Here is a 9,175-nt window from a genome sequence, read left to right as displayed (position 1 = left end):
CAAAAAAACATAGATGCTAAGACACATATATTTACACACACTGAAAACCCAGTGTTTTATTTATAAAACCAGAATCCATAATATATAAGCAGAAGATGGTAAAGTTTTGTTTTTTGGATTTTTTAAATAGACCAAACAAAGTATTCTGAGACAAAAGACTTCCAAAGATACTATGAAGTTCATTTTGTCTTGACAATCTACTATTAAGCATAGGCTTGCCCTTATGTGTGGTTTGCATACCCAATGAGAACCTGTTAGAGAAAACTAATTTTTCCTTTGCAAGCAGTTAACAATTGGAGATACCTTCTTGGTTATGGAAGAAACATGTGTCTACTTCCATTTCAGCCCTACAACTGCATCTGGCTTATACTTGTTCAGGCCCTGTGCATGCTGCCACAGTTTCTTTGAATACATGGGTGCATCAGTCCTGTTGTGTCTACAAAAATCTAATTTTCTTGCTGTCTTCCATCTGTGCCCTTCCCCCAGCCTTGAGCAGGCCTGAAGGATCTTGTTTACCACAGTAGACCAAACAATAGGACCCAGGTGGTGTTACCCACCTTGCCTGCACTTACAGCCTGCTACAGGAACTGAGAATAATAGACAGCCTGATGAGCTTGCCTTGAGACACCTCTAGCTGTGATTAAGGATGGGTTCCCCTCACCCATGCAGGCTGAAGCAAGAAGGGGTTGGGTGGTGGAGGTGGGGGGTCCCCTTTTTATTGAGAGCTGAACATTAAACTTTGAGCCTTGATCAGAATACTTGTCTTGGCTACATCTTTTCTCACCCTTCCATTCCCTTCTTTCATTCCCAGCCCCCCTTTCACGTGAACCCAGTTGACCTGTGGCCACAGACACCATCCACTCTGGTTCAGCCTCCTCCTCTGCAGAGTTTCCTGAACCTTGAAGGAAAGGATTTGATGACAACATACCATTTGGGACTAAGTGTTCTAAGGTCTCTCATTCTCTGCACGTTGTCCAGTTGTGAGTTTCTGGATTTGTTCCCATCTATTACGAGATAAATCTCTGATGATGGCTGAGCAAGACACATATCTATAGGGATAGTAGAATGTTACTAAGAGTCATTCTATTGCTATGTTCCTTTAGCAAAACAGTACTACTTGGTTTGCCCCTAAGTCCATGACCTATCTACTCTCAGGTTCTTGGACACGTCAGCAGTGTTGGGCATGAGTTCTGTCTTACAGAGTGGGTTTTAAATTTACTCAGATAGTGGTTGGTTACTCCCACACTTTTGTGCCACTCTTATGCCAGTATACCTTGCAGGCTAGTCACCAATATAGATCACAGGGATTATAGCTGGGTTGTTATTTACCTCTTTCCTCCACTCATGTGCAAATTATCTTTCCATACCATGAAGACACTAGTCAATAGGAGTAAAGACTTTAAGTAAGCACCAGCTCAATGTCAACATGTTCATTGAGTAATGTAGTTATAGTCTGCTGAATCATCTGTCAAATCTTTTTGGCGAAGGGACACAAAAGAATAGAATGACTTTAAATTTTAATTTTTAATTCCTAATTATATAATGGAAGATTGTTTTTTAACCTTTAAAAATCATAGCAAGACCAAGAGTATCAACTAATCCAGACCCCCTGGAAGCTCTCAGAGACTAAGCCACCATCTAAAAAGCACACATGGGCTAGTCTGTGTCCCCCAGCTCATATGTAGTAGAGGACTACCTTGTCTAGCCTCAGAGGAAAAGAATGTGCCTAGTCCTGTAGAGACTTGATGCTCCAGGAAAGGGAGATGCAGGAGGGGTGAGGTGGAGTTGGTGGGTGCTTGTAGGAGTACCCTCTCTGAGGCAAAGGGCAGGAGGATAGGGTATAGAACTCTTGTGGGAGACCAAGAAAGGGGACAACATTAGGAACATAAATAAATATTTTTTTTAATCTACCCTTTTAATTAGGCAATTTTTAGAATTTGATTTTAGAGTCTTTACAAATTACACTAACTACAGGATATATCATCACACCCAAAAGAAATCCTGAATCTACATAACAATTAGACTCTAAACCCCAGTTCTAACAGCCACTAATTCATTTCTGTCCATATGGATCTGCTTCTTTAGGAAACTTTTTCACAATGAAATTATACAGCTGATGGCCTTGTATATTCAGCTTCTTGAATGCAGCCTGATGTTTTCAATATTCCCCTACAGCACAGCAGATATCAGCATGCCATATAGCTCCTGATTGGCTGATATGTCATAATTTTCTTATCCACTCATGAGCTGATAGACCTCTACCTTGTTTCTAACTTTCTAATATCATACATGGTGCTGTTGTCAACTTTATATATAAATTTTCATGTTAGCATTTCTGTTTCTCTTGTATACATACCCAGGGGTGGAACTGCTGGGTAGGATGCCAACTCTGTGTTTTCACCTTCTGGGGCCTTGTCCAAATTCTTTTCAAATTGACTGCACTATCACAAGGTTCCATAGATACACATGAATAAATTCCACAGAATGAATTTTAATAATCTTTTTTTATTGTAGTTTTCTTGGAAGTTGTGATGTGATATCTCATTCTTCTTTTGACTTGTATTTACAAAAAAAAAAAAAAAAAAAAAAAAGTCCTGTAAGAAATGTTGTCACAGTGTTTAAATAACTGTTAACAGGGGTTAAGGTGAAAGTGATAAAATTAGAAATGTAGAGACACCATTAGAACTTGCAACAGACTTAATGGAAATTTGAGGAAGAGAAAGTTGTTTACTATGACCACATCTCTTCTAGTACTACTACTGCTGGAAGACTTGTAGGGAGGCTATGTGAGGCTTATCTGTGAAGAACTGTAGCATGTGCCATTATTAGAGTTCAGCACTGTAGAATTCCATCCTGTACCTGTGCCATTATTGCCATATGACTGTCATGTTGAAGTCAACAATTAAATTTTCTCTTTTAAATCCAGTCATTGTCTCATTGTTAGGGTTGGTGGGACTAAGGCATGGTAATGTAAGGCACTAGCCCGACAAAAAAAAATGGTCACCATATATCTCACTCTGGACTAACATATTAATTCAGCCCATCTGTGGGTAGGATGGCTGGAAACCCTGAAAGTTTCTCCAGGTGGGAAGTTAGGCACAGTGGCTCATTAAAGTCCTTCTCCATGGTTCCTCACGGTGCAGCCCCAATGACACGAGAAAGTCCTTGGGTTTCCAAAACGGCTTTATTGGCATGATGGATGATGGATGATGGTTGAATCTGGATGTGCACCACCTTGAAACTCAGAGCATACCTGAGTTAAATAGGGAGGGAGAGAGGGGGAAGGGTCTAGGGAAGAATGCTTAATTGGCTCCGCCCTCTGACCAGCAGGCAGCTCATTAGTATGTAAATCTCTCTAGGGCCTGAGGCCTGAAGTCACACCCTATACCTGTGCTCTTTGGGTGGGGCTGTATTGCCCTGAACAGTGTAGGTCAATGGAGTTCCAAGACACATGTTAGGAGCCTGGATTCTGGGAGGGCAGGAGAATAGATGCCCATCCCTTACAGGCAATGAACACCTGTTGGGTCTCTGGGCTTTCCAGCCAGTGCTTCAACCAAAACCAGCTATCCTATCACAGTCCTACACCCATTTTCTCTCCTCTCCTCTCCTCTCCTCTCCTCTCCTCTCCTCTCCTCTCCTCTCCTCTCCTCTCCTCTCCCCTCCCCTCCCCTCCCCTCCCCTCCCCTCCCCTCCCTCCCCTCCCCTCCCCTCCTATGGCTAACAATAACTGGTGCCCTGGTCAAAATGAGGCAACTCAGCATGGAAAAATAAGCAAATGAGTGCAGTTCACTGTGCTACTGAGACAATACCCTTACTTGTCATTTGTTCCTGACAACCAGAAATTATGGAAAGAGATATTTGGATTGAGTTGTTTCCAGTAAGTTTGTAAGCACCTGACTTCAATGAGGAAATTAGACCTCCCTTCTCTTTATGGTAACCACAAATGTTTTTAGAAGAATAAGCACTTTTTCCTGTAAACGTTACTCAATGTGGAATTCTACTTGCTTGTCAATTGTAGGAACAAGGCTAAATTCATACTGTTGTTTTACCCAAGAACTATCCTATCATTTAGAAAAGGCTTGGGCCAGTAAGATCATAGCAGTGACCTCTAGGCATCATGCTCACAGCAACAGTGAAAAGAGAATCTATTCCTAGCACAAACCATTTCAAGGTTCAAAGTCTTGCTGATAAGAGCCTTTATTTTTGGAAGCAATCATTTACAAGTTGCTCAATAATCTAAAGTTGTTTTAACACACCATATGCATTAGAAGAGAGAGGAGCACTTCCCAGTTTTAATATGTGTATGCAGCCTTTGGAGAGTAATTGGGATGGGCATTGTAGATAAAGAGTGTGAAAGAGCAGGCTCCTCTAGCTGCCTCTCTATAGAATACAGGGAGGCTCTGAGCTTATGACATAATGAAGTCACCTATGTTTTTACATGTTCATAAATCAGCTTGAGAGAGACAAAAGAATCTGTCTACAGAGGATGGGAACTCAGTCTCTCAGTAGGAGCATATGCAAAAGAGGTTGAGAAAATCTAAGGCAGTGTTAGAGTTCTTTCTGCTAACAGTGGAGGGTGAATTCTCAAACAAGACACAGACTTCTGTGATGAGAAAGAAAGCCAATCCATTTTACTGAACTATAGAAAGTACTTCCCACCCAAAGATATCACATGCATCTTCTGATGCCCCAAACACATGAAAGCAGTAACTGGCAAGCAAGAAAGGGTTTCAGCTGTAAAGGGAATTCAAGTTCTAGTTGACTGGTTTTAAAGTTAAAAAAAAAAAAAAATACACAGGATGGTTGAGGGGGACGCAGTGTAAAAACGAGGTTTTTTTGTTTGGTTGGTTTTGGGGTTTTTTTGTTTTTAAACAAATGAAACAACCATAGAAATGAAGAAACTATGGTTTGTATTGCTTCATTTGCCCCAAAACATGCAGGTTATGTGTGGAAAGCAAGATATTTTATATAAATCTGAGACCCTTCTGCTGTGACTTCATGTCTAGTCTCTGATGGAACCTGGGGTTTCTTGCATCATCCTCCATTACTGTGTTTAATCTATGATTTTAAATTCTGTAACCAAATGTGTACAATTTTTCTAACAGATACCCCTGTGTGATTTTTTTTAAATAATAATAATACAGTAGAGATTCTTATTCTAAATAAATATCAAAGAGTAGAGAATCCAGATTAAATGGAGCAGACTGAAAACTAAAACTTGTATCTGTAAAGGTAACTCAGTACATAGAAGCAATACCTCAAGTACAGGGCATTTTGTTTTGCATCTGAGAATTTCCACTCCTCTCCACTAAAACAAACCTGAGCTATTCTTTTGCTAAGAGGTCCAAGCTGATTATTAATACAATGCATGGCAACATCTGTGGTTTGCACACTGTTGAACTAAAAAGGCTCTAATGTATTGGAGCAGAGGCCAAGCAACCAGTATCCATGGCAACTTCATGTTTAGTTTCAACTGGCAGTCATGGAGAGTATTCAATCAGATTCTTGTATTTGTCTAAATGGCACCCAACAAATATTTCCCATAGCCGACATCTTTGTCTTGGCTTGGAAACAAAGGAAAATGTGACCTGTGAAGAGGAGGGGGATGGGGAAAAATTCTCCCAAAAGAACTAATTCCAGAAAAGCTAAAATTAATGTCTCACTTACCAAGTGACAAAGAACTCAGGCAATTGTATTAGGTGTGAATATAAGAATGAAGAAAGGGGCAGAACCAAATGGAACCAGATGGAACAGGAACCAAAATCCCCCAGTCTGATTTTGTCATTAATAGGGGACCTCAGAAAAGTCATGAAGTCAGCTTACCTTTACAATCCAATAATCAACAATTGTTCACTGAGTGTACATTTGGTTATTATACTAGGTACTTTATTATTTTTGTCTCTAATTCTCAGTAAGAGATGAAAAAAATAAGAAACATTTTAAGATAGCTATTATCTTCCATTGCACACCTAAAGAAACTATACTGAAGAAAATATGAACAAGTTTTACACCATGATATCCTCTATGAAGAAATAGAATTCAGGTCTACCTGATTCAAAAGTCCTGATGCCTCATATTCTGAAGAAACCAAGTAAAATTACTTGAAAGGGAAAAATCTGTTTCTTGTTTGAATCACTGTTTCCATGATTATATTTTCTGGTAAATAATTGTTTTCCAATTTTTTTATTAATTGGTTGAGAATTTTATATAACGTATTCTTATTCCCCAAACTATCCTCTAGCTCTTCCCAGATTCAGCCCACCTTACAACTTTATGTCTTTTTTATTTTAACAACCCATGGATTTCAGTTTTTGCTGCACATTTATTCTTAGGAGGTTGGCTCACTCACTGGAGCATGGTCAAATTTTACCATCAATTCTGAAAATATGTATCAGTGCAATAGCTTAGTTAAAATTAAATAGCTCTATTTGTGCATAGAAAATAATTAAATGTATGAATATGCTACATTTGCATGTAATTTGCATTCATTTAATCTAGGCCAATAAAGGGTGAAGACTAGGAATAGACAGTCTAGCTGGCTAGATGCTGGAAAACCTGCAAGCATGACCATCTAAAGATCCTTGGGTGGGGTCTGGGAGAGAAAAGTAGATTAGAAGAGCTGAATTTCCACACAAAACTATCTAAAACCAAACACCCCTCAACTTTTGGGAGTCTTTTACTCCTTAATTAAACTACTAATATGATTTTCATAGTTCATTAATTTGTCTTTCATCTTCAGTGCAACACCAAACATAACTATACACACACACACACACACACAGACACATTGCCTTATGCAAGCAAAACCAGTCATTTCCAAGATACAATTAACATATAAGAAGCCATATTTTAAATACAACAAAGAAGAACCAATAAAAGTCACCATTGTCTTTCAAGCATAGACAAACCCAGGCTTGATATGTAATGTCCATTTTGAACCTTTTTCTCTGAATTAACTCTTCCCTGTCATGTGTAGTTCTTGTGATTTTTATTTGGAAAAGCTTCCATGATCTTGTCTTCATTGGGGTACATCTTCTGCTTTCATAACTTGATACACACCTGTAAGACTGCAGAGCGCTGTGCCAACCTTACATCTGGGCTGAGATTAATGTTACAAAGAAAGCTGAATGATAAAAAATGGAAGCTATTTTTTTTTTCTTAGTTGCTCAGATTTTTCAGGGCTTGGTGGCTGTATTGTGTAACACAGATAGTCATAAGATTTAGGGAGTACAGGAGCTAAGCTTCAAACCAAGGCAACCATAGAGCTCCCCATGCCACTTACTCTTTCTTAATTGTTCATGGGCTTGTATCCCTGAAGGTGATACCTGGAATATACATATAGGGAATATATATTTCCCAGTTACAATTATCTATGTTAAAAGGAGAATTTCTATTGTAGGCATTCCTACATAAGGTGAAGCAGAAACAGAAAACACTAGAGTCCAACCTTCTAACATTTTAAGATGATGCTGTAATCAGTAGATGTGTTAAGTAAAACCATTACTATCCTTGGAGGAAACACACTTCCTATGTATTGGACATATCTACTAGAATTGAGTTTAAGCTAGTCAATCAGAAAAAGAAATAACAAAAGCTTGTCAAATGACATAAGAAAGTTTGAACAGTACTTTCCAAATGCACATGGACACGAGCAATACAACCAGTCACAAAGGGGACAAATAATCTTCTGTGTCATTAGGTAAATCTCCTTGGCCTGATATCACTTCATTTTTTATTTTTATTTATTTATTTATTTATTTTTAAGGAAAAGCTCTGCAGTCGGGTCCTTTATTTCTCTTTTGCACACTAGGAGTTCTTTAACATAGGAGTTCTTTCCATGAACTCCTATGGAAAGGGCTCCAGCAGCTCGGGCTCTTTCCCGTTCATCCTCACAAAGTGTGCTTCTCTGGGTAGTGCAGGCTGGCTCTTCAGCTGAACCCAGGTGTCCTTCTCCTTGGCCTCCTTCTTCTTCTGGTCATTCTCCTTCACCCCATTTAGGAAGCTGTCTCTGCTCTTCGAGTGCTTGATGTGCTCAATCTGCACGTTGATCCTCTTGGCCAGAATCTTGCCCTTAACTTGCTTGTTTACAATGATGCCCACAGCATGCTGGGTGACATTTTAGACTTCCGGTTTTGCCGTGGTAACACTTGTAGGGCATTCCTTTTTGAACAGTACCCATTCCCTTGATGTCTACAATGTCACCCTTCTTGTAGATTCGCATGTATGTGGCCAAAGGAACAACTCCATGTTTTCTAAAAGGCCTAGAGAACATAAACCGGGTGCCTCTCCTCTTTCCCTTTGTGTTCGTCATTTTGGCGAGTTAACTGGAAGATGGCTATCACTTCATTTTAATATTCTGAAATGTAATCCCTGTGTTTGGCCTATTACGTAGAAATAATGCACTACCAAAGATGAAATGTTATTGTCTTTAACACTGACTAATCTTGGAAAGCAGTTTTGAGAAGACAATCCAGAATTTTTTATCTTGATAAATCTAATTCGAATTACAGAAAAGTACCAAGGTCACAAGTACAGTTTAATAAACCTTTCATGAGCTGGACACATTTCTAGTATCCACGTTAGAAAATAATTCACAGTGAGGAAAAAAATATACACAAAATCTTCCATCCAATCTCCCTTTGAACTTTTCCATCTCTTCTCACAATGGTATCTACAATCTTGCTTTCTAGAAACATGGATTCTTTGCCAATTTTCTATTTTACAAATGAATGTATTATTATACATTGTTTTGTGTTTGTGGGAGGCATCTGATCATTCTCACAGATCCATACTTCGGGCTGATTGCTGAGTAATTTTCCATTGTGAAAATAAAACTTCAGTTCATGCTCCCCTTCCATTATTGATGGACAATGGGGTCGTCCCCAAAGAAAGATTATTGTGAGCAGCACTGCTGTGAATGTTCTTGTGTCTGTCTTTTGGTGAGTGTGTGTGTGTGTGTTTATTTCTCTCAGACACTTACCCAACTGTTGTTCTTGGATTATGCACAGACCCAGCTGTGAGAAACATTGCCAAGCAGTTTTCCAAGGTTCTTGTTATGAAAGTCATAGATAAAAATCCTGTGGTCTAGATAGCAAAGAAGCAATTGTAGACCTGTATCTCTCATATGGAACAGTTCATTGTCAACAACTAAAATCAATTTCTATTTCTACATCCG

At 39.0% G+C, this 9,175-nt stretch overlaps 1 pseudogene; it reads right to left on the bottom strand.

Annotated features, from left to right (window-relative positions):
- Positions 1-7,806: 7,806 nt before the first annotated feature.
- LOC143442925 (large ribosomal subunit protein eL21 pseudogene) lies at positions 7,807-8,336 on the bottom strand (annotated as a pseudogene).
- Positions 8,337-9,175: the final 839 nt, after the last annotated feature.

Source organism: Arvicanthis niloticus, chromosome 7 (assembly GCF_011762505.2).
Source record: "Arvicanthis niloticus isolate mArvNil1 chromosome 7, mArvNil1.pat.X, whole genome shotgun sequence".
Taxonomy (NCBI): Eukaryota; Metazoa; Chordata; class Mammalia; order Rodentia; family Muridae; genus Arvicanthis; species Arvicanthis niloticus.
The sequence above is the reverse complement of the archived record's forward strand: the minus strand, read 5'-3'. Positions and strand labels throughout refer to the sequence as shown.